Source organism: Anser brachyrhynchus (assembly GCF_964034855.1).
Source record: "Anser brachyrhynchus genome assembly, chromosome: 3".
Classification (NCBI taxonomy): domain Eukaryota; kingdom Metazoa; phylum Chordata; class Aves; order Anseriformes; family Anatidae; genus Anser; species Anser brachyrhynchus.
This window is the reverse complement of record NC_137696.1, coordinates 1,236,723-1,260,071: the sequence shown is the minus strand read 5'-3', so window position 1 is coordinate 1,260,071 and position 23,349 is coordinate 1,236,723. Positions and strand designations below refer to the sequence as shown.

At 45.9% G+C, this 23,349-nt stretch overlaps 1 long non-coding RNA gene across 1 annotated transcript in view; it reads right to left on the bottom strand.

The window, feature by feature from the left end:
• LOC308192985 overlaps window positions 1-23,349 on the bottom strand; it is a 221,328-nt gene that overhangs the window by 187,480 nt on the left and 10,499 nt on the right. Inside the window, exon 3 of the long non-coding RNA XR_013949271.1 lies at window positions 3,636-4,740. This is a non-coding gene — a long non-coding RNA (uncharacterized lncRNA). The remainder of the gene's footprint in view (window positions 1-3,635; window positions 4,741-23,349) is intronic.

The window sequence follows — 23,349 nt, the reverse complement described above, 5'->3', positions numbered from 1 at the left end:
TTTCAGAGCAGTAACTATTTTGCACCTACACTTCCCACTGAAGGCCAGGCACCCAAGGATATTTTCTGTCTTCACTAAAGTTACAGAAAAGACTCAGACAAATACCAAAGAGAAAACAGCGTGCTCCATTGCACAACGTGGATGACATTTTTCTTTACAAAATGCTGTAGGTTGATGGCAGGGTATCAACACAGACAAATTATTTGTACTTGGTGACTAATTCAACTTTGGAAGATATTGCTCCTATAGCTGATAACAGACTCAGACAGGAGTCCTGCCCCTGAAATCATTTCCCATCAATCTCAATCACTCTGAAAGGCTCAGCCACCAAAGGTTCCCAAGTCAGCTGGCATACGAATATCCAAACCCTGCCAATATTTTGTGATCCACTTACTGTAAACACACAGCTAATGAGTGTTCATTCCCTTGATGTTTCTTTTGGAAAGTGGAGACATGTCTAAGAGTGTTTAGGAGGTATGTAGTTCTCCAAAGAAATTGATAAACACTCTGACACATCTTAAAACAGAGAATATCTTCAGCCAAATAGCAATGTTAATTTTGTATAAAAACATGGGTTATCTCAGGAGCCTCATCATATTCGTTTCATTATGACTGAACATTGCAGCTGATTAATATTCTGACCCCATAGCTTGGAGAAGGACAGGAACAAGTCTGATGCAGATGAAAATTCTTAGTTGTTATGGAAACCTTTGCATAACTGTGATGGTGGCCTTGTGTCAGTCTATGGATTACATGTTTCCACCATCTGCAATGGCCATTACCAGACCATTACTAGCCCACTTAGCAGGGTCTGAGACAGCACAGCTATTACAGCAAAGAGGATGCCTCAACACTTGAAGAAATGCTGACCTGCAAGTGAAAATTAAATGTGCCAGGATGTCTGTCCACCTTCCGACTAGAATTTAGAAATGTGGTATCAATAGCATGGAGGAAGATTTGAATCCTTTGTCTTGATGCCCAGAGGGAGTGCTCTTCTAAATACCTGGGCACAAGGCAGAAATTGATGTGTAAATGCACTTAGACTTGCATACACTCAAAGAGAAAGTAGAAAATGATGTTTTAACAATAGTGTGCTGAGAACTACTATAAAAAATATATTTGACTTGAGTTTCCTTTCACTACAAAGACAGGTGATGGGACTCTCTGAACACAGGAAAAGTTTGGCAATATAAAGTAACTTGTAGATGTTGGCACAGACACAGCACATCTATACGGCTGCATTCACTGACTGCCATCTTAGAAAGCTTCGAGGCACCAAGGAAGTTGAATGCAATCACACCGTCCTCTCCGTCCTTCCACAGTCTTCCAAGGAAGGGAATAGGAAACCTGCTGTGAGTGTGATCATGTTGCCATCTAGTGACCGCAACCTAAAGAATACCCAAGCCCTAACACTCCTAGACAAGCACAGCCAATGCTGTGCATGATGCAACAGGGTCTTGTATGACTGAGACCTCAGGGGGGAGTCTAAACTGTTACCAAGATATTTCCAGATTATTTCTCCTGAAGTTGCAAGTCTAACTTTTAGCAGGAACAGCAAGTGCCTTGAGTAGGGTGATAAGGAACTGAAAGCTCATAGATGTTGTAGCTCTTCAAGTACGGGTTTTGTTCCACTTTTCAGTTCTAGAGGCAACACAGGGTCCCCTCTCCTGAAATCACATGGAAAGTTGGCAAGACCAACCACAACTTTTTTTTTTTTTTGCTTGACTTTTTGACAATTTGCTCGACTTTTCCTGCTATGCATAAAGAAGAAAAAACTTTCCAGCAAAGTACCAAACAGTGCAACATCTCTACCACTCCTTGTGTTTAATTTCAACAGTAGATTTTCTGGGATGGTGGAAAATGGAATTATTTTCTAAAGCCCAAACGCTATAACCAGAGCTCTTTTTTAAATGACAAAGATATGTAGTCAAATAAAATCCAAGGATTCCACACACTGGCATTTCTGAAATTCACCTCTCACTGCTCTTTAGGCACCTTTTACCAATCTGTGCCCAAGACATTCAATCTCTGTCAAAGCTGCTTGAGTTCTTCTGTCCCACAATTATGGGGGCACGCTTCTTTTTTGGCAATTTGAGAAGGCAAACGTTCTTGCATAAGCATGTATGTTCTCAGATCATTTATACGTAGCAAGCTATACGCATGCATGTGTGTTTAAATACATATATAAACACAGAGAATCCTCTCCTGGGAGATACCTTTTTTTTTTTTCCTTATGTATATGCATTGCTACAAGGTCATACACAGATAAATTTATATGTGGCTTTGTACAGTATCTCTTAAGAGATTTTCACCCTGAGTAAGTACCAGACATTATTCTCCCAAAGTCTCTGTAGCCTGAAAATGACTTCACCCCACAGTATCAGGTTTTGTGGAATTTCTTTTTGTTTTTTCCCCTCGTTGAAAAAAAGGCCTTCTGTTTCTATCCTTACAGAGCTACTTGTCAATCTGGATCAGTATCATGTTGTTGGTTGTGTCTATAAACATACACACACAGAGTAACAAAGACAGATCATGTGTTTTCTTCCTATTATTCTCTGTACTATCTCTTTTGCTTTGGGATCTGAAAAGCCACTGATTTGTTTTTACTAAAATATATATAAATTTTAGGCTGTATATTCCCTGATCAAATGCAGACAATGAAAGGCTAATTTCAGCATACTTTTCTCCTTAAACTGTTATAGAAGTCTCAGTGTGGTTTTCTGAGAGATATGATACACACAAGAATTGCTAGCAGATATAATTTACTGGCTCCAATTTATTAGAGATCAAAGAATGGGGAAAATAGGCCTCATCTTTCTTGTTCTTCTTGGCAATGGAAATTTTAGATCACTTAGAAAACCAAAAGGAAAGAGAAAAAGAAATGACATGAGGATATACAATTGCACTGGCACACTGAAATACCTAAGGGACCTAAGGATGGCTTCTAAAAGCCTTCATAATAATTACATGCATAAACAAAGTCAGATGAAGATTACAAAGTACCATGGACCTTATCCTCAACAGCCATAAATCAATCTCAGTACAACTACACCCGTGTGCAATAGTTGAAGGTCTTCCTCCACTGTGGTGATGCTCTAGGGTTTGGGGGGGTAGGTAAATTCCAGTGGAATATGGAGAAGAGCGTGCAACTGCATGCAACCCTCCCTGGAAAAAAAAAGGGGGGGGGGAGTGAAACATATTTCTTCTAACCTTTCCCAGCAAAATTCACTAGCGGAAGAAGCTGACCTGTGCCACTCTTGTGAGATTTGCTCAACTTCTGTTAAGCATGAAGAAAAGAAAAAAATAAAAAATAAATTAAAAAAAGAAACATGAAACAAGCTAAAGGATGTCCATGTGCAGAACTGCTATTTCTTCCCTATTATGCTATATTTGATTATTCCTATAGTCAATTAACTTCTCCCCAAAATAACTCAGTAGCTGAAAATAGACTGAAATCATGTTCTCTTCTCTCCTATGGGAACTTAGATTCCTTAGGTGATTCCTTAAAACCAGATTTTCTTTTAGTCTTTAGCAAAGTGCCTCCCTTCTAGAGAGACCACCCAGAAGAAAACAGGAAGTTAAATAATTTCATAATCTTTGAGGAGCAGAGTGCTGAGTTCAAGCCCCATACTTACCAGCTACCAAGGAGTTAATGTGTTGAGCAGCTACTTCATGATCTGCAGCTATGTATGTACTGATTAGCAGTGGTTGGAATAAAAGACTACAGCCCAAGGAAGGCGGAGCATTCTCAGAAACAGCAGTCTGGCAAGAAGCTGTCAAGGGAATAGATCCAGAACCCCCAAGAAGAATGAGACGGACTGACTGGGAACAATTAAGGAAAATAATCCCATCCTGAAGTTGTGGGGTCCCTGGAAATCCATACTAGTATAAGATACAGAAGGAACTAAAGGACCATCAGACTGGGCCACTCATAATCATGAGATATCATTATCTCAAGGATAACAGCAACACTCCCCACATGGAGAGAGTGGAAAGTCTTCCCCAGTATTACCTCCCTAACAAATATGATAATGATGGTAGTAGTGCTTCTATTGCAGGTTTCACCCCAGTGCAAACCAGAGTGCAGCTGGATGCTTGTTTTGGGGGTCACTGGACAGACAGCAAGGTAGCTGTTGTCTGTCATCACCTAGCTATGCAAATTTCAATTAACAAAGCAAAATGCTTCACAGCTAATGCCTGTCTCTCCACTCAACCATTATCTGTCCAGAAGTTGCATTGTGCTGCTAGGTAAGCTATCCCAAAAGGCAAAAGGTAAGAGTCCATCAACAAGCCCATTAGTTCTCTGATTAAGCCATTTATGATTCCATGATTCTACAATTCTATGATCTCAGAGAAAGATACAGGATATTATAGATCAAGAATAATCTATTCCCCATACTTGCATTTGGACTTCATCATGATTCCATCAGTTGTTGTATCTTTTTCAAAATACACGCTTAGCACAAACTACTATGAACCTGGTTACCTCAGTTAGCAAAAGATGGTTTCTTCTCTCTGTCTCTTGCTGAGTTTTGGTCCCACAGCAATCTAGAGGCAGTGAGCTCCACAGACTAATTCCACATTATGTGAAGATGCATTTCCATAGGGCAGCTGTTAACCTTTCTAGGACTCAGCAGCTTTGAAGTTTTTCTGTTCCAGTAAGCATGCCTCTGTGGCCACCTCTGCTTCCTTCTTTCTTCCATGTGACTTCACAGGAGAAGGGCATCTTCCTGGCCGTACCTGTGTCAAAGCATGATAATCACTATACAAAAATAGCTTCCCCTCCTCCCCAAAATCTATTTATTCAGACTATTAAATGGCTACCAAGGAGCAAATTGTCTTAAAGATCAGAGACCCAAATGGGCCTCAAGCTGGCATACAGATCAGGCTAATCAGCATGCTCTCAAAGACCAGGAGTGAGCAGGACACTCAGTCATGAAAGGGAGAGACAGAGGTATGTGCAGGGAGGGCACAATGTGTAGGGAATCAAAGATGTGAGTCCCACTGCTACTGCATAGGCTGTATCAGCAAGTTATGTTCCACAGAGGACAAAGCAAGGAGAAAATTCCTGCCATCAATCCTACACTATTCCTTATTTGGGGAACACCATCACAACCCAACTCCTTCATCCCTGTACAGCAAATGAATCCGTTTTACGGCAGTGACTTCCTTCTGGTACAAGGGCGCTTGACAAGCTGAATGCACCACATAACCTCAGAAGTTGTGTCAAGTGTTTTTGTGCCTATGCTCTTCTTTTGGGGAGGAGGACAGGAGCAAGGTTCATGATTTGCATCCAGTCGATGGGTATCCTTGAATTCCCCTGAGCATGACATGCCTGGGCAGAACAAAAAGGTAGTCCTGCTCTCCCAGTCTAATATCCTCAGGTCTGGTGTGGGAGAGCTAGGCAAATCCATGGCCTGGCTTTCAGAGGTGTCACACAATAGCAGATTGGTTGAGGCTGGAAGGGACCTCTGGAGGTCACCTCGTCCAGCCCCCCTGCTCAAGCAGGTCACCTAGAACAGACTGTCCAGGACCATTAGCTCCTACTGTTTTCAGTTGGAAGTACTGGTACTTACAATGTCTGTGCAAAGCAGATCTCTTTCCTTAGGCACGACTTTTATTACATACCAGCATAAAGATAAGGAAAGCAAATGATAATATTTCACAGGAAGTAGTGGTATGTGGCATGGAGATGGACTCTGATACAAAAGATTGTTCATAAAGCAGCTATTTCCACACACACACACAAAGCAGAGAAGTTTAAAATATTTATGTGCAGGATTAACTCAGAGACTGTAACACTCTGACAGCAATCTTATATCAGAACGAGCCATCTGCTTATTTATCCATCTTGGTAAACTGAAAATATACCGAATGGTAAAACTGCACAATCCCCTTTTTCCTGAAAGAAAATACATGTTGCTATCTCAACGCTGAAACAAAACAAAACAAACAAACAAACGAAGCAGTCATCTTTGCAAAATAATTAATTTCTTGAAATAATTAGAGAACCAATGGGAAACAGTATTTTTAAAAAGTGGCTTTTTAAGCTGTGGGGCAATTCAGTAAAAAACTATTATTCCATTCTGAAGGTCTTTGTATGGCCTTTCCAGATGGGAAAGCCATGGCATTACAAGGCGACACGATTTCTCCAAGGTCACTTCACCAGCCAGCAGCAGAGGTAGGGCTGACCTGGCTGAGGAAACCATTTCCACCAGAGGACCAGCTTCACCTTCTGGCTGGGCAAAGCCTCGAGAAGAGGCAGCGTTAGGGTCAGAGTTAGGGTCGGGGTGTCACGACGAACAGCAGGGGGACTTACAACGACAGCGGGACGCGCTTTGTCCCGAGGCCTGAGCCGCCTGCTGCCTGAGCCGCCGACGGCCGCGCCACGCGCCTGGGCCACAAGATGTCGCCCTCCCCTCAGGCAGCGCCGGGGCTGGAGGGGCGGCCGGGGACCCCTCGGGGCCGGCCCTTCGCCTGCCCTTCTCCGCCCCGGCAGGGCTGTAGGGGAGGCGGCGGGATGGCCCTCGGGAGCCGCCCCAGAGCCCCCGGTGCCCACCTGGCGGCGGTGGCAGCGCCGGGCTAACGCGCACACAGGCCGGCAGGAGAGCGGCCGCCATGTCGCGGAGCTGCTCGAGGGCCGCCCTTGGCCCCGCCGGGGGAAGGCGGCTTTTGGGGCCGGCCCTGCGCTCTGCAGGTGTGCTGCCTCGTTGCCGGGTCAAGGATGCGGCCTCAGTTGCGATGGCTGAAAAAAGGGAGGGTTAGGCTGTTGGTTTGGGGACCAAAAGGGCGTCCAGGGGTGCAGCCCGCCTCCCCCCATAGCTGTGAGGGGTGTGCCAAGGTCCTCCTGCAAAGCTGTCCCCTGTGCACACATGGCCTGGAAGGCTTTTCTGAGCCCTCGCTCTGCTTCAGAAAACTTCATTTCCATGGCCAGTTCATTCTGCTCTGCCCCCGTGACACCAATGTCCTATAGCCCAACTTGTTTTTCACACTGTCTTCTGAGCAGCCAGAAAACCCAAAGTGAAAAACCCCCAAATCCAACAATCTAAGATGATGACTGCTATCCTGTTGCTAGGAGCTCGCAGCATCGTCTCATGGTGACTCAGTGTTAAGGTAAAGCTACAGTCCTTCCTAAATCCCCCCATCTGGACAGTGCATCCTCCAAAATGTATAAATGCAAAAACTTGATCTTAAAATGAGTCTTGCAAAATTCCGCAGCCTCCACTCTTGTTCAGTTGAAGTTGATTACAAGTTAGGACTAAAAGACCTGGCCAGGATGCAAACAGCTGCTCTGCTGGAAGACGTATCCACCTCCCACTTGCTTGTCAGCTCCTGCCTGCTGGAGGGTTACCACCTTCCCGACTCTGTAGGTGGGATCATCTTATCTACGTACTCCCTAATCCACTTCAGGCACAGTCAGACAGGCTAGCTCAAACTGTCTGAATCGGTGGGCTGAGCTCAGCCAGCAGATTTTCCTTGAAGCCAGTAGTGAATGCTAGACAGACAACTCCATCAAGGTGACAGTGAAATCTTTCAGCAGGTCCAAATAGATGGAGAAGAGAATGAGAGTCCTTCTGGGCTGTTACTCTCCAGTAGTATCAGTGCATGAGCCAGCTGAATGACCTGCTTCTGAAAGATCACAGATTCCTCACTTCTACACCCTCTTTGTCCAGGGACTCCCTGTATGGCTTTGCCCTTCACGCTTTTCTGATTCAGTCCCCTCACCTTTAAAAAGGTGAGATTTAGCAGGATAGCACCTGAAACCCCCTCTGAGTGGCTACAGAAGTTCTCAGTGCTCCTACAGCCTGTTAGGCTGTACAGCAAAGGACTCCATGAAGAAGTGACAGAATAAAGAGAGCTGATGGGTTTCCAAACTGCTGAGTAGATTCATCACTCAGGTTTGAAATTCTCCTCCTAGAAAGAGTGTGCAGCATTGGAGCCAAGAGTAAGGTTAACTTCCTTTTAAATGTACCAGTAACATATCACTAAAGGTGTTTTGGTGATCGTTGAAGAAGCTTCCTACCCCATGTCGGGTATAACATCTACCTATAGCCCAGACCAAACGTGCTAGTACTCAGTTCTGGAGTCTGGGAAGCTCACACATGTGACCATAAGCACGGTGGAGATGGGAAGGAAGAGGTCACCCACAGTAGCCTCTGAGCAATCCTGTAATAATTGCATGTATGTAAATGACGTAGGAAGGTTCAGAACAGGAATCTGCTCTCAGAAAACATTTGCCCTCTCTGACACAAGGAGTCCTGCTGATGTCAATGAAACAGGAGTGGCAAGCCCTGGTGCTCTCAAAGGAGTCAGATTTCCCTTTTTTTCTTTTTTTTTTTTTATTTTTTTATTTTTTTATTTACAGGGTTATTATGAACATCTGGAAAACAAATTCTTTCTTAACGATTGACAAGATCTTGACCACTTCCTTTCAGACAGCTGGCTTAGAGTAGTAAGGCACAGTCTCTAGGTTTTAGATTCACTCTTTTTCATACATGGCTTCTTCCACATAAAAACTGAGCAAGGTTTCTGCTTACGCATAATTGTGTTCACCAGCAAACTGCAACTGCTGTGGGTAAAGCTTTCCCCAGGACTAAGACTGCATTTAAATCCAAGCATCCTCCTTCCTTTTGAAAATCATGCTCATTACAAGAAAGACACAATGGTACTAGCTTTGTACAATTCAATGTTTGTTTGGTACCTCTGGAAATAAAAGGTTTAATGATCCTAAACAATGTGCAGGAAGTTAGAGAGAAGAGTCACACAGTGATTCAATGCACAATGAGGAGATAATTAAACCTGGAGCACAGGAGAATCCTACCTAATTGACTCCCTGGATCAGATTTTGCTGGCAACCATTGGAAGTGAAAATTAAAAGACTTTAACAGATTCCATTTTTAAAAAGGGTTTTTAAAGAGGAAAATACCATACTTCATTAAGAATTTCACTTGAGCTAACATGAATTATGTTCTAAACAAGGCATACTTCATTGCTATCTTTGCTTACATTTGTTCTGTAGATTCAAGTGCCTTCTAGGGGAGGTTATTTTTTGTTACCATGGCAAAGATGATATTAAGTATATATGATCAGCATTGCCCTCTCTGTTTGCTCATAATCTCTTCTACTACTCCTCCACTTTCCTCTTCCAAATATATTAGTATCAAGATTTTTTCCTTCTTCCTTTTACTCGCATAGGTAAGAACAATATCTCAAGCATCCAGTGATAACACCTGTTTGCTAACTGATCTGGATTAAAAAAAAAAAAAAAAAAGCTGTAGCTGAGTATTCAAGACAAATCTAAAAATGTTAATAGCTGGAAGTTAAACCCTCTATTTTTTAGCCTGGCTTCCCAATGAAATGAGGCTTATGTGATCCTGCTGTCTGTTTACTTCGCCTTTCCCACTCTCCTCCCCCATTCAAATGTGTTTAAACCTGTTGGCCAATTCCAGCTAAATTTGGCAGAAAGGCAGGAAAATAATATCTTTGCAACCTCACCAAGCCTAATGAAAATCAACACCAGGCTGAGAAGGGATACCCAAACAAATGCCCTCGTTTTAGGGAAGACCACACAGGCCCGCAGTTACCTGTTCAGCTCATGGTCTGACGGAGCAGTGCGCGCACATCACCCTGTACACGGGTCACCTGAGGGTTCCCACTGCAAGTGTCCGCTGCTTGGCTGGCCGTAGTTGTGCTATAGGAAAGCTGCTGGGACATATATGACAGGTGGGGGGGAACTGGAAGTGGTGGGGGGTTGTACAAGGCATTGGGTTGTTCATACAGAGGTATGGGCTAAAGACGCATAGGAACCAGGTTTCACTGTGTCAGCTGCTCCCAGGACAACTTCTCTTGGTGACTGATGCTACCCACTTGCTAATAGGCACCTTCAAAGCACAGTAATGCAAACCAGCGTGATTCCTTCCCCATTTCCCCAAGCAATTTGGGTAGGACACGTATGGGAAGATTTCCTACACAGAACACTGCACAGGAATACTCCTTACCTTCCACAGCCACTGCCTCCAGACAGCCTATATTATACCCTTTGCATTCTGGGTGGGAGCCAGGACTGCCAGAGTGATGAATCAATAACATCCGTAAGGAAAATGAAATGGAGGAGGCTCTTATTCAGTACATTTCTCTTTTGTTAATTGTTGCTATATTTCATTCCAGCCCCCCATCCTTCCAAACTGCAGGGATTGTGACTCAGCTTCAGCAGTTTACATGCTCAGAAGAGAGAGGAGTCACCCTCCTGGGGATGACTTCACTGTCACTTCATGAGCTCCATTCTTCGGCACTGTGTCCGTCATACGGGTCCTTCTGCGGGTCTTGCCTACCTCGCATCCTGGATCCCTGTCTTGTCCCAGGCAGTCACCCACGATGGACAAGGACAAGGACACATGCAGTGTCAGGGGCCAGCAAAATAATCCTGCTAGGAGGATAGCTGCATGAGGAAACTCTGGCTTTGCTCATCTAGGATACCCTAGCATTGTCCTGTCCTCATCGGATAAATGCCAGTCTGCAAATTGGGCCTAAAACCAGAGAGATACAAACCCCACTCTCCAACCCTGATGCAGAAATGCCAGTACCTGCTGGTCCAGCAAAGCAGATGAAAAAGGGCAACTAATTCTTTGGATGTGGCACTTAAATCCCTTAGATTTAATTTGTCAGTCATGAGTCAGCTCTGAAGCAAGCTTGTGCCTTCAAGGTATGGTATGGATGCTTCAGGGTTGACACCTAATAACTCACTCTGTATGTATGGGAAGCTTAACATTGCTGGTCCTAGGTAGCAATTACACTAGATGGCAGGTAGGAAGGTTGGAAGGAGGAGTTTGGTAATCATAACTGGTAACCAGAAAGAAGGAGAAAAAAAAAAAGTTAATGAGATTCCTTTTTAAGATAACTGCTGTGTCCTTCTCCTCAAAATAGATGAAGGTCCCTGAGGTGGAAACTGAGGGAAAAACCTAGTGAAAGCAAAACAAAACAAACAAACAAAATATGAAATAAACTATAAACATATGTAAAACAAAGACAGAGGCAAAACAGACGAGCCTTTCCAAGCCTCACCCTTTAAGCCGCAGCTCCTGGAGCCAGGGGACTGCATACTGTCCGCAGTGACATTAAAGTTATTTTTTCCTTCTTGCTACCCTTTACAAAGGCTTTGAAAATGTAATGTAGATGCTTTAAAGAAAAGGCACTCAGATTTGGCTAGCAAACACTGGGTCTTCAAAAACTGCAATTTGATGATTCTTGAAGATTTGCCCCACAACTTTTGAACACTGAAGAAATGTTCAAAATGCTGGTAATATTGCATGGGTTGGATGAATTAATAGTTTGGGCCCTGGAAACACTACACATCTTTGCTGCTTTCTGGACAAATACGACCATTTTCATTAAAAAGGTGTTGAAGTACAAATATGTAGTTTGCAGGTCAAAGAGAAATCTGATATCAAAAAGTAAGTGACAAGGACAGAGATGCCTAGGGACACGCTAAAGCCTGTAAGGCTCTGTATTATAAGGCTAATGTTTCCAAGTACATCTTTAGACAGTACATTTATATTGCTAAAAGACCCAGCTCGCACCACAATGACAATGGGACACTATAACGATATTGGCAGCTGACAGCAAGACTTCTACTGCTAATGTTTTAGAATAGGTCAGACACCACAAACCATATTTAGAGCATGCTTTTCAGAGACACTGGCCACCCACAATTCCTACAGGGCTGGGCACAGACATCAAGCCAACAGCTGTAAAGCTCTTATTTCCAATGTTGTGTTTCCAGTCAACACAAAAGCTTAGGTAGGGAACATATTGTCAGGAATGTCTTCTGGGTTTCTCTCTTTTATTTTTTTTTTAAAGCCTGTTTCCCAGCTAGGCTTACTAAGGAACAAGAAAATCAAATGACTTGCATGGAGGTCACAGAGTGAGTCATCAGCTCAGCACAGTGATGGTCAAATAATGCTTATTTGTAAAACTATAATTTTATAGTGCTCTACTGCATAGCTTTAAAAATGAATGTATGGGAAAAATACACCCACATATGACAAACGTACTTATGCTCTCTCCGCTTTGGGTGGACGTTCTGTTAGTCACAGAGGAGCATCTGTGCAAAGCTTTTTTTGTTGCTGCTTTTTGCTTCTCTAGACATTTCATCAAATGGTCCCTGAGTCAGAAGAAGTGGGTTTTGCTATTAAAGTCTGTGTGGAGGCTGCATTCCAAAGCTGTTGGAGGATTCAAAGATAAATATTCTTACTTTGAAAAAAAAAAAAAATCAAACATCTCTGGGATTTAAAAAAAAAATAAAAAATAAACAAAACAAAAACAACAACAATCCAAACTGAATGCAATGTTTATGAAGACAGCAACTAACTAATGATCCTTCCTGACAGTCGCTTTGGAACTGAAACCCAAGAGGAGTTTCATTAAAGCGCAAGTTCCTTTAAAATTGCTTTCAATTGTATAATGTATGCGCCTACTGCACTGAAAAAAAAAATGGTATTGATTCATACTGAAACTAATTCCAACAGCAACAAAATATTAGCCAGCAACCTCACACAGCCACTGTGCGACGAACAAAGCTCTTTGGGGCAGGAGCCATCTCCGTTCTGTGATTCGTATTTTGTGTGGTGAGAGCGGAATGCAAGCCTGTAATAATCTGTCTCAAGAAAATATCTGGGGGTGAGCATATAGGCTACTGCTCCCTTGGCTCACTGCTTTAGAAACCTCGTGTATCCTCTCAGAGATGTGACTTATATCAACAAAGCAAGGGAGCTGTGCTATGGGAGACGGAACAACCACCCAATCTTGTAGAACCATGTACCAAACACAGAGAATACCGGCAGCTGTGAAACACACCAGAGGTGCGATATGACGAGGTCAGACTTGGCTTTGGCGTAAGTTTAGGTATGTTGCTCAGAGCAGCATCCCTGCCTCAGCTCACCTTCAAACCCAGGGGTGGCTACAGGATCCTCCCTGCTGTGGTCCACCGTGGACAACAGGAACGACAAAGGAAGTCTATGCTCTCTGCAAAGTGTCTGTCATCACCCCTTTCATTGGGGTACCTAGGCCAAAATAGGCTTGGAAGGATTTTGCCCTCCTGCATGAGTGTTTCCTTCCTTTTACTCTGGGTGCTAAAGAGCAGGATCCGAGGGAGTGACTGCTCAAGGACAGGGATGCCTGCAGCAGAGTTGGGCCCAAAGGTCGAGTGCCAAGTTGAGTTCTTACCCCATCCCACTTTGGCTACCTCCAATAACATCCCACGGATGGAATGATCTACTAAAAGAGAGCCCTCAGCAAGGGCAGGGCTTCAGAAATTCATCTAGCCTCCCTCACCCGTGTTGGCTCTGCCTCACCAGACATTCAAGAGAGGACTGGACACAAGGGGAGACAATGAGCCTCTAAAAGCAGAGCTTTGCAGAAGGAAAGCTGTTGAGCGAGACTGCACAGGAGAAGGGGTTGATTTTGTTTGAGTTGGCCTGGTCCCAGCCTCCGATTGCCATTCTGATCATAGTCTAGGGGAAAAGAGTCCTCAAGCAACACCGTTTAGCCTGGTGCACCTCATTTCTGATAGTCAGATCACCAAGCCAATTATAGCTCATGTCCAAGAAAAGCCAAGAAGATGAATGAATAAAAATGTTGAAATATTAGATCATCAGTAGAACAGTGAAAACCTAAAACAGATACAAACAATGTTATTGCCTTTTTTTTTTTTTATCTTCAAGATGAAAACCTGTTTGGGCCAGAATTCTTTGGAATCGTGCTACTGAGTGTGCCTATAGTTAGGAGATAAAAAAAAAAAAGGCGTTAAAGCTGCTAGGAGATGTGATCATCACAATGAGGGACTGGTTGCAGCCTGCAGGAACCTGAAGAGAAACTGGTGAGTGCAGGAGTTAGAAGGCATTGCTATGACAACAAAGCAAACCACCCCTGAAGAGAATAGAAAATATGTACATCCATGCCAAGATCATAAGCAAAGAAATGTATATTCTAAGAGGAGGCAAATGGAACATTGACTTGGAAAACAAAATTATGCCTTTAGCATGATTTCTTCTTTACACATGGCACCTCTTCAGGAAAAGCATGCATTTAGCAGAGGGAAAGAAACTTTCCTCGGAGCACCTCTTTGCCTAGTCCTTCTGCTGCGAGGAGGTAGCAGAAAGATCTCTGCTCTGTGTTTGCACTCTCAGATTTCAGCTGGCCATGGTTGTTTAAGGTGTCCATAAAGTGGTCTCTATGCTTTTATTCCAACCAACACCTACTGTACTTGTGAACAAATTTAATGCTAATTTTCTTACGTTTTCCCTCCTAATAAAACTAATCTCATTCACCAGGAGAAGCCTTTTTACTCACATTCTAAGCCCGGGTTACTCCATGGAGGGTTAAACCTAGAAATTCCTTTAGCATTCTGGCAGAGAAGGTTTCCATGTTCTTCTACAGCTGCACATAAGTCATTAATGAGATCGGTCCAGGCAGTTGTCTGGACCATACCTAACAGAAAGCTCCCTGGTGACACTGATGCTTGATGACAGTCAGCTCTTGAAATCAGAGCCAGCATGGATGTTGACACAAAGGTCCACACTTCGTGTGCTCAGCCAGGAGGGGGAAAATCCTCCGGTTCCCAAAGTGGAGCAGCAAATGAGCAGGCTGGAGTAACACGCTACAGCAGCGTGTGCTGAGGAGGTGGTGAGCAGCATCCAGGGCTTGTCGCAAGGAGCAGAGCTGGGCAGCTTTGTACCACGGGATTGTTCTGCAGAGGGGATGTCCTACACGGGGAGTATTGCACAGATAGCGCTGGAGACAGAGCAGTGTCGGTCCCTACCTGCACGGTCTTATCATGGCTTTCGAGCCATGCTGTACTCTGTAATGTGTCTGGAACAGCAGCAACCTAATGCATGAAGCACGTTGTCCCAGGCTAGGAGCTATCCTGCAGTAACTACAGAGCATTGCTGAGCTTGCCCCTCCTGGGAAAGCTCTGCCACAGAGCAGTATGGGTTGAAGCCCTTAGCAGAGACATGGCCAGTGCCACCAAAGGGAATTTCAGCCTACGGCAATGCCACCTACGTACCCAGACATGCTAAACTGTCAGAAACACTCATCTGTCAGCATAGCTCTGTCTACACCAGCGCGTTGCCAGCAGTGGGGGAGTTGATTTCTTTCCACACCCTAGAATTACAGTGGCAATGCTCTGTAGGTTACACTAAGCCACAGAGTGCAGGCCACGTGTGCATAAGCTTTATTGGCCTTCATTTGATCCTGTGCATTAAAGGCAGCTGGGCTTCCTCTCTCTCCAACTAAATAGTAATTACACCTATTGTTCCCAGTGGGCAGGGAGACCCTGTTCACACATATCCAGAAAGACAAGGCATATAATTAACACCTTGCTGGGATAGAGAGCTTTTGTTCAGGTTAGTTATTACACGTCCTGCAGCCTGAAAACAGTGCTTCTTACATCCATTTCAGCTCCTTTCCTCCCTGCTCCAGAGCTTAACTCCCTGCTTCGTCCCAGATCTCTGTGTGTCCAGCAGCAGCACTCAGTAGGCTGAAGCAAAAAACTTCATCCCAGTGTCGGGAGCAGGGGTCCCAAATCACCACGTGCACCCCGTGTTCCTGCGGGCAGGTGGGTGTTGTGGCTGCTGCTGCAGCTGCCAGACCTGGTGCAAATGAGTGGCAAAGGTCTCCGCCAAAGAAGCAAGTCACAAGATGGGTCTCCCAGACGGGGGTGACATGAGGAAGGTGAAGTCCCACAGAATGGCTTGGCTTAAATAATGGCTCATTGCTCTCCTCTTCCCCCTTCCCTTCTCTTTTCTCCCTTATCCCACTCCTGTCCTCACTGCAGCTCTCATTTTCATCCTGTGTCCTGTCTCACCCTTCCCGTGGGCCAGACTGCACCCTCTGCTGACCACCATGGTCAAAAATCTCCCTTTTGTGTGTGTGTGGATTTAGATTTTTGACTTTCTTACGTGAGGTTCCATTTTTCAAGCCTCAGTATGTTCAGATGAAGGATCCCAAAGATGAGAGGGGGATACACTCCCTTCTTCTGGCAGCAATCTGCCATTAGATCAGCTCAAGCTCCCTTCTGTAATTTTGCCATTTGTTTTACCAACACAGCCATTTGTATGACAGTGCTATGAGGAGGTAGGGAAGGCTGAACTACATCATTTTGTCAGTAATAACATTGCATAGGTACAATTACAGCAGCAAAGAATCACTTCACTTCAGGGCCAAAATCCCGTAGGAAAAAGCATTATATTGCCAGAGTGAGGTCTGTCTTCACAAGATGAGCTTCCCAGGAAGGCAATTCTCACAAAATCAGGACAGGCTTTGGCTACTGACTGATGATGGGTGCTGGCAAGCAGCAGTTACCAGCGCCCAGCACACGGCCAGCATTTTGTCACTCGCTCCATGCTCTGTCCAGCTGGTCCTACCTGACTTGGTGAGCTCTCTGAGACCTCAAGGTGCTGCTTTGACCACTGACAGTTTTAACTATAAATACCCAAATCACAATATACAACCTGAGTGAGAAGGAGCGCTTACATCAGCCTGAAGACGTCGAAGTACCGAGCTGCTTTGAAGATGGGACCGCTCTCTGCTGCCTGTCATCAACATCAAGCCAAAGTTCAGCTCCGTATCAGAGCACTCCCAAATCAGCTGGATTAACTTAAAACCCCTTTGTCAGCTCCATAAACTAACACAACGCATAGCTGGGTTGGTAGCACGTAACATTTCCACTGCCTCGGTACAGATAAAGCAGTGCCAGCACCACAAAGAGAAAAGGCCTAAAAAAGACCATTTTGCACATGTATTAAGTTAATAAAAACAATAATAGCTACTTTTTGTAAATGGAAAGTGCAGCCATGCTCTCGAAATCATGGCAGACTGCAAAGTCCTGTAGCACACCACTACGTCTCCTTTAGCAGCCAGCTCTAAATGCAGCAGCATCTGGTGCCTTGGGGCCTCAGCCCTTCAAATTAACTAACAAGCTTTGTCTCCCACTGGTGCAACTGAAAGGTGATTCTCTGATCTCAGGAAACACTAATTGCTCCTTTTTTTTCCCTTGATCTAATTTAAATAACATCCAGTCCCACCCTACCAAATAGCCACTGTAAGGAGCTTTGAAAGGTATGCACTTAGCACAAAGAGATTGCGGCAGACAGGTAAGCAATTAGGCAAAAATTAGCAGCAAGTTCTTCTAATACAACAGCCATTCAAATACTGCTCATTTCCTGGGACAGCTACTGTATCTAAACGATGCAGGATGTTTAACTGGACTTGGCACGCAGCGTTTGGCTAATCATCTCTGTTTTCAGACCTGTGTCCTGAAGTAGCGTGGAGGGGAGGCTTCCGATTTAAAGCCAATCAAACAAAAAACATCAACATGAAGCCCCAGCTTCAGTTCTCCTTGTTTTCCCATTCTATAGCCAACACCATTTCAGCAGTGCCCCTGGAGAAGCCGAGATATCCCTGCAGGAGTCAGGCACTGCCAGAAGGACACGGGCTGCTGGGTATGGGCACTGCTTCCCCATCCCACGAAGCCTCCTGAGGGAAGAACTAAAGGGGTGTTATTTCAGATTCTTTTGTAGCAGCAAGTCAGAAGGGTTCAGCAGTGTCCAGCAGGCCGGGCAGTGGCAGGAAAGATTTGTCTGACTGCCCAGGACACTGCTTTACTACTTTCCATGCAAAGTCTCTAGTCTGCCCTTGCTGCTGGTGGCTGGGGATAACAGCACTTGTACTGCCCTGGGCATTTTCCTCCAGGATGCCACCCAGCCCCCTGAATGGGGACAACAGATGCATTTCCCACTCCATTCCCTGGATGACAAGGTTAAGGACCCAGTTAAAGGCTCTAGGAAGTGTGGCTTAGCCCTTAGAAATGGCTGTTGTGAGGAAAAAGGGGAAGCAAAATTAAAGAGAAAAGTGACAAAGCTGGACCACATCTGGCTGAAACCTCAGGTTTTAGTCACCGTTTACTGAAACTCCCCCCCCACTTCCAACTTTTCTCATGACAGAATGAATTGCTCTACCAGCAAGTGTGAAAGGAAATGATGAATTTACCCTTCCCCTGCAAACTGATTGCCACGACTTCCATATCTCCAGGACCTGAGTAATGAATGAGCTTCCTGTGATTCTCGCCAGGCACACCAGGAGGGCTCTGCTGTTCTCCTTCACGCCCCCGGGTCAAAAGCTGTAAGGACCACACAGCACGGCCGTGCTCATCAGAGACAGCAGCGACTTCTTAGCATGATGAACGCTGACTCCTGTAGTCTTTGACCTTGTGCACGGTAGTAATCTTGGTTTAAAATATATATATATATACAGTTTCACCACATGGCACGTGGAGCACTGGGCTAATGGGAAAATGCTGGAGCCCAAGTCTCCCTGCCACGCAGAGCAGAGCCTGGGAGGCTTCAAGGGTAGCACGCCAGCCTGGGCTTTCTTTGCGAAATGTGATGCTCAGCTTGCCGGGAGAAACACAAGAGGAATCGGAAGCTCCTATCTCGCAGAAAGACAAAATGCTGCCAGCAGTTAATGGCTGGTATCTTGCTTTCCTCCGTGCCAGCCCTTGCTCCTGGGGAGACGGGAATTGAGTGTGAGCTGGAAGCCCCTATTTCTTACAGCTCCTTCTCTCGTGGTGGCATGGTTCCCAGTTGCTGATCTTACCGTGCGCCAGTCAAAATTTGTCCTGCTGCTATCTTTGGCCTCCACGCTATCAAATGCTGACCCTGATTCGGAGCTGCGCTGCTCTGAGTTAAATGGCACAGCCACGAGGCAGCGGGGTTTCTCTGCACGAACGCACTCCCCATTGCTAACGGCAGCGTGAAAACCAGGCTGCGGGTCCACATGGGGACACGATGGTCACGCTCGTCCGTTCTGTCCTTCAGGTTGGATGTAGAGCCTCTTCTCCGCTGGCTTTCAAGGTAGAAGTTACAAAATGTCACCATCGTGAAGAATAAAAATATAACCTCAGCCCTAGTGCGCAGGCCAGCATCTCCCCCTTCCCCTGGAGGAAAATGGTTTCTGTGTTAAACTTTCACAACTAAACCTGAAACCCAGTGATGTTTGTTTTAGGTTTCGTTACAAACCTAGAACACAGGCCAAGTTTAAAAAAAAAATCGGGCAAAGTTTCAAGCACATCAAGACCGATTTATGGTTTTGAGTAGAAACCATACTCACTTCACTGCTTTCGCAGGGGTTTGATCTGAAACCAGGCACAATCTGGCAGCCTCGAGCTGCCTTTTGTTTGGAGATTCAGGTGAAGTGGAAAGCCAAAACCAGCGCATCTCCCCTGGTACCCAGGTCCCCGGGTTCCTTGTAGGAAGGAAGTATTCACAGATGCCCTGGGGATCCCCCAGTTGCACAGCGGTACCTACACGGGTGGAAATCACTCCAGTCTCACACAGTCCGTGGATCTGCCTTCGAAACAGTGCTGTGACACACGCTGGGACCTTTTGGTGTCAGACGCATTGTGTAATTCAGATTCTGGTCTGCCATTGTTCATTTGTGTTGTCTTTTTATTCCTCGTTTCCTTTAATTGTTTGTTTTGCTTTTAATCTCTTTGCCGCTTTGGTACAGTTGACTTTTTATCAGATCGCAGACCAAAATTCTGGTGGTCTTGTATCGAAGGCCGTACGTTGTCACAGTAATTGGGAATGCTGCTGCAGCGCTGATAGCGATTCAGCAACTTTACGGAGAGATAAGGCGCGTGCCTTACGGTGTGCATATACTGCATTATCTTCCAGCTTTCTCTCCCTCTGCCTAACACTGATATTTGCGTACGTTTTAGGCCTGCTTTTGAAGTACTAAATAGAAATGTCTAATAGAAAAACGTGATGGTAACTGTGCCCTTGCTAGAGGTACGGCACAGGAGGCGGCACTCTGCAAAGGCAGAAGGCTGAAGTAAATAATGGACAATCAAAACCATTATTTAACGACCCTGTGCCTGGCTCCTATGATTATTTCACGTCGTTAAACGTAATGTCTCGCCTGTCCCTGCCAGCCCTCCATTTTTCAAGTCCTACTTAATACCTTGTAGATCCAGACAGCGAAGGTTTATGCATCCTTGAGTCTGCCGAGACGCTGCAGGCATGCAAAGACAACATAACAGCCCCTAGTCAGCACATCGCCGTCGGGGCCGTGCAGCCCGTGCCTTACGAAAACGTACGTGTGTGCTGGACTACACGCTGGGAGCAGACTTTCATGGGATTAGCCACTGGGAACATTAAGTGCATGCTTAAGTTTTTGTGGGACTGGCAGGCCTATCTATTAACAAAAGAAACAGATACGTAAATAGTGCCTTGCACGTACCCAGTCCCCCATCCTAATTCTTTGTATTTCAGTCGGATAAAACTCTGCAGAAACCTATTATTTCATGATAGAAAATGTGATGAGGAACAATCCTTTGTATAGGATATCAAAGAAGCAGCTCGAGACGCGGCTCCAGTCGAGTTGGCAGGGGAGAGGTACAGCATCCCCAGCCGCGAAGCCTCCCCGAGCCGGCTGGAAGCCACAGGGAAGTCTGCTGGAGCCAGGCTGCTAGAAACACACCGCTCTCTGTAGTGGTTTCGGCAGCAGCGACAGCAACAAAAATCCAGCAGCAAGGACGACGGGCTCAGCACACACGCTGTACCCAGGGCAGCCGGCTGGGTTCGCTGCAGCGGGTGCAGGGGAACCGTCTGGGCACCAGCTCTTTCCCCAGGTCCTCGCTGAGATGTGCCGTGCATCCTCCCAGTGGCAGGATGGAAGTGCAGGTATGAGTCCTCCTCCTCCTCCTCCAGCTTCGCTGGCCGAGTTGCTCCCGCTGCCACCATCCCTTGACCTACTCCCTTCGGGATGTGCCCTCCCGACCAGTTACCTGGTTCACTCTCACCTAGCCATGACGAGCAGCGGGCACGTCCTGCAGGGGCTTTGCCTTCCTTGTCTGTGACCCCCAGAGCCGCCGCTGGCTGTCACAGCCATGCCAGGCACTCCTCCCGGCAGGTTTTGCCCGTAATTCTTCACTTCCGCGTAGACTTTTCAGGGGGTTGAAGTGAAGCCCAGCGCTGCCAAGAAACCTGAGTAACCCCATTTCTTGCCAGATGGGAGGCAGTTTGGGTCGGTATTCCTTTATTTGTCATCGACGACTTTACCAAGCTACATGAGCTTCTTACGTGTAAACCAGCCGAGGTGTCCGAGGTTAGGAATGAATTTTTAGATGCCAACGATGCCACCATTCAGCTTGGGCACTGAGCTACCAGGCAGCAAGACAAATTGCTCCCTAATACAATCCCAGCGAAAGGAAGGTTATTACAGCAGGGGCAATTCTTGCTTGCTCACGCCAGCCGCTTCTTAAATCTGGTTTTCCACTTACATTTTGAGTAGCCTTCTCGGATGAGAAGCAAATGAGGCTGTTCCGCTAAGGCTGACCAGAAAAAAGTGAACAGAGAAAACTGTTCCAGCTGAAGCACAGCTGGACAACTTTTCTTGCTCGTATTATTCGATGCCCTTCAGGATATAAAGAAAGTCCGTGCTCCATTGTTCCAGTGACAGAATGAGGCCTGCTGAGACCCCACCGCTTCATCACAAAGCGCTGCATGCTGGAACAACTACAGAGGGCCACAGCTGGCCAGCTGTGGCAAAATCAGGAAAAGAATCGGCTCATTTCAAATGGCAGGGATTTGGAATTTCTGCCTCCTGCTAGTCGGAACACGCAGCATTATTTGTTGGTCTGGAAGGATATGTGGTTTAGTGATGGGACGTGGTAGGTCAGGTTGATGGTTGGACTTGATGATCTTGAAGGTTTTTTCCAACCTAGATGGTTCTGCGATTCTAGGATATGCCCATCGCCCAAGCTGCCAGTTCCTTTGTAGGTGTTTTTAAAGTGTTACTGCCCTCACGTCAGATATTACAGCTGGAAAGAGAAGCTCCAGGACTTGGCTGTCCGACTGCAAAATGGTCAGCAGGCCAACAAAGTGCCTGCTCAAACAGGGGCATGGTGGCGTGGTATTTCCCTCGGGCCCAGCTCCCACCCGTCCCTGCCCACGGGTGCCAGCACGTCGGGCGAACACTCAGGCTGCAAACCACACTGCTGCTTCAGTCAGTTGCTGGGGATGTTTCCCTCCGGCCTATCAGTATCACCTCTCTTATCTGGGGTGAGCACAAGGCACTTTCCTCCTCTGCACGCCCCTCGCCTGCAAGGCTCGAACGCGCCGGGCAGCCCCTGTTGGGGCAAACTGGCCGAAGGGGGCACGTACGAATAAAACCAGCCCCCAGCTCCTCTCGTGTGACCCCGCACATGTACCCATGCACAACCTGCCAGCAAACTGGGAAATCTTGAGCTTGCTGGGATCACAGGAGCTGCTGTGAGCCTCGTCCTCTGCACCGAGGACACAACCGGGAGCTGCAAGTGCTCCTGGGGCCTTTTGCTACCACCAAGTGTCACCCCCCCCACACCCCCGGTTACAAATCTCCCTTTTCTTCTTTCTGCAGAAGCAATTGCTTGGCAGCAGTTGAATGAGGCCAAAGAACGTCCAGTAAAAGAAAAAAAAAAAAAAAAAGCAAAACCAAAACATGCAATTTTGGAGCTTCCGAAATGAATGAAACATGGCAAACATTTTCAACTGTACCCAAAATATAGGGGGAAAAGACATCCATATCTACATTCTTTGAAAGAAATGGTCTGAAAATGCCACAGCATTTTATTTCAATGCCTCTTAAATGCAACCCTTTGATTTGCTATTTTGAAGTGGCATTTTCCACTCAAAAGAGACCTGAAATAAAAGAGTGTGAGAAGCACGAGGGGCAACTAACCTCAAAACAAAACATTACATTCAAAATGCGATTCAGGTTGACCCCAAATAACACGTTTGGGTTTTTCTCATTTCCCCCGAACAAAGTAGAAAAACGGACATTTCTTTCACTTTGACCAAATCCAGTTCTTTTTCCTCTCTGTTTTCCAGACCCTGGAGGCAGCTATTATTTTCCCAGGATTTTCCAGGCTCTTTATGCCTCCCTGCCATGCAGCGCAGGGGCAAACACAGAACGAGCTACAAAGCTCTGTTCTTCTGCTTCGGGGCAAACCTAAACCTCAGGGACCCCCTTTTACTTACTGTTAGCTTTCTACATAAGAAGTTGGCCGATATTAGCCAGGCTGCCTGCCTCATGAGTTTCAGGAGCATCTCCAGACCTTGGCGCAGGTACAGTCTTCACGTACGTGCGTGAAGCGGGCAGGGCAGGGGGAATCTGTTCCTGTTTAATCTTCTTTCTAACCGTGTTACCGTGCGGCTTTGGCAAGCCGACCTGCTCCCAGGGCTCAGTTTCCCCCACTCCAGAGCCAAAACGAGCTTTATCAGCGCAGCAAGCTGCTCAGTCTGCCGACAGGCG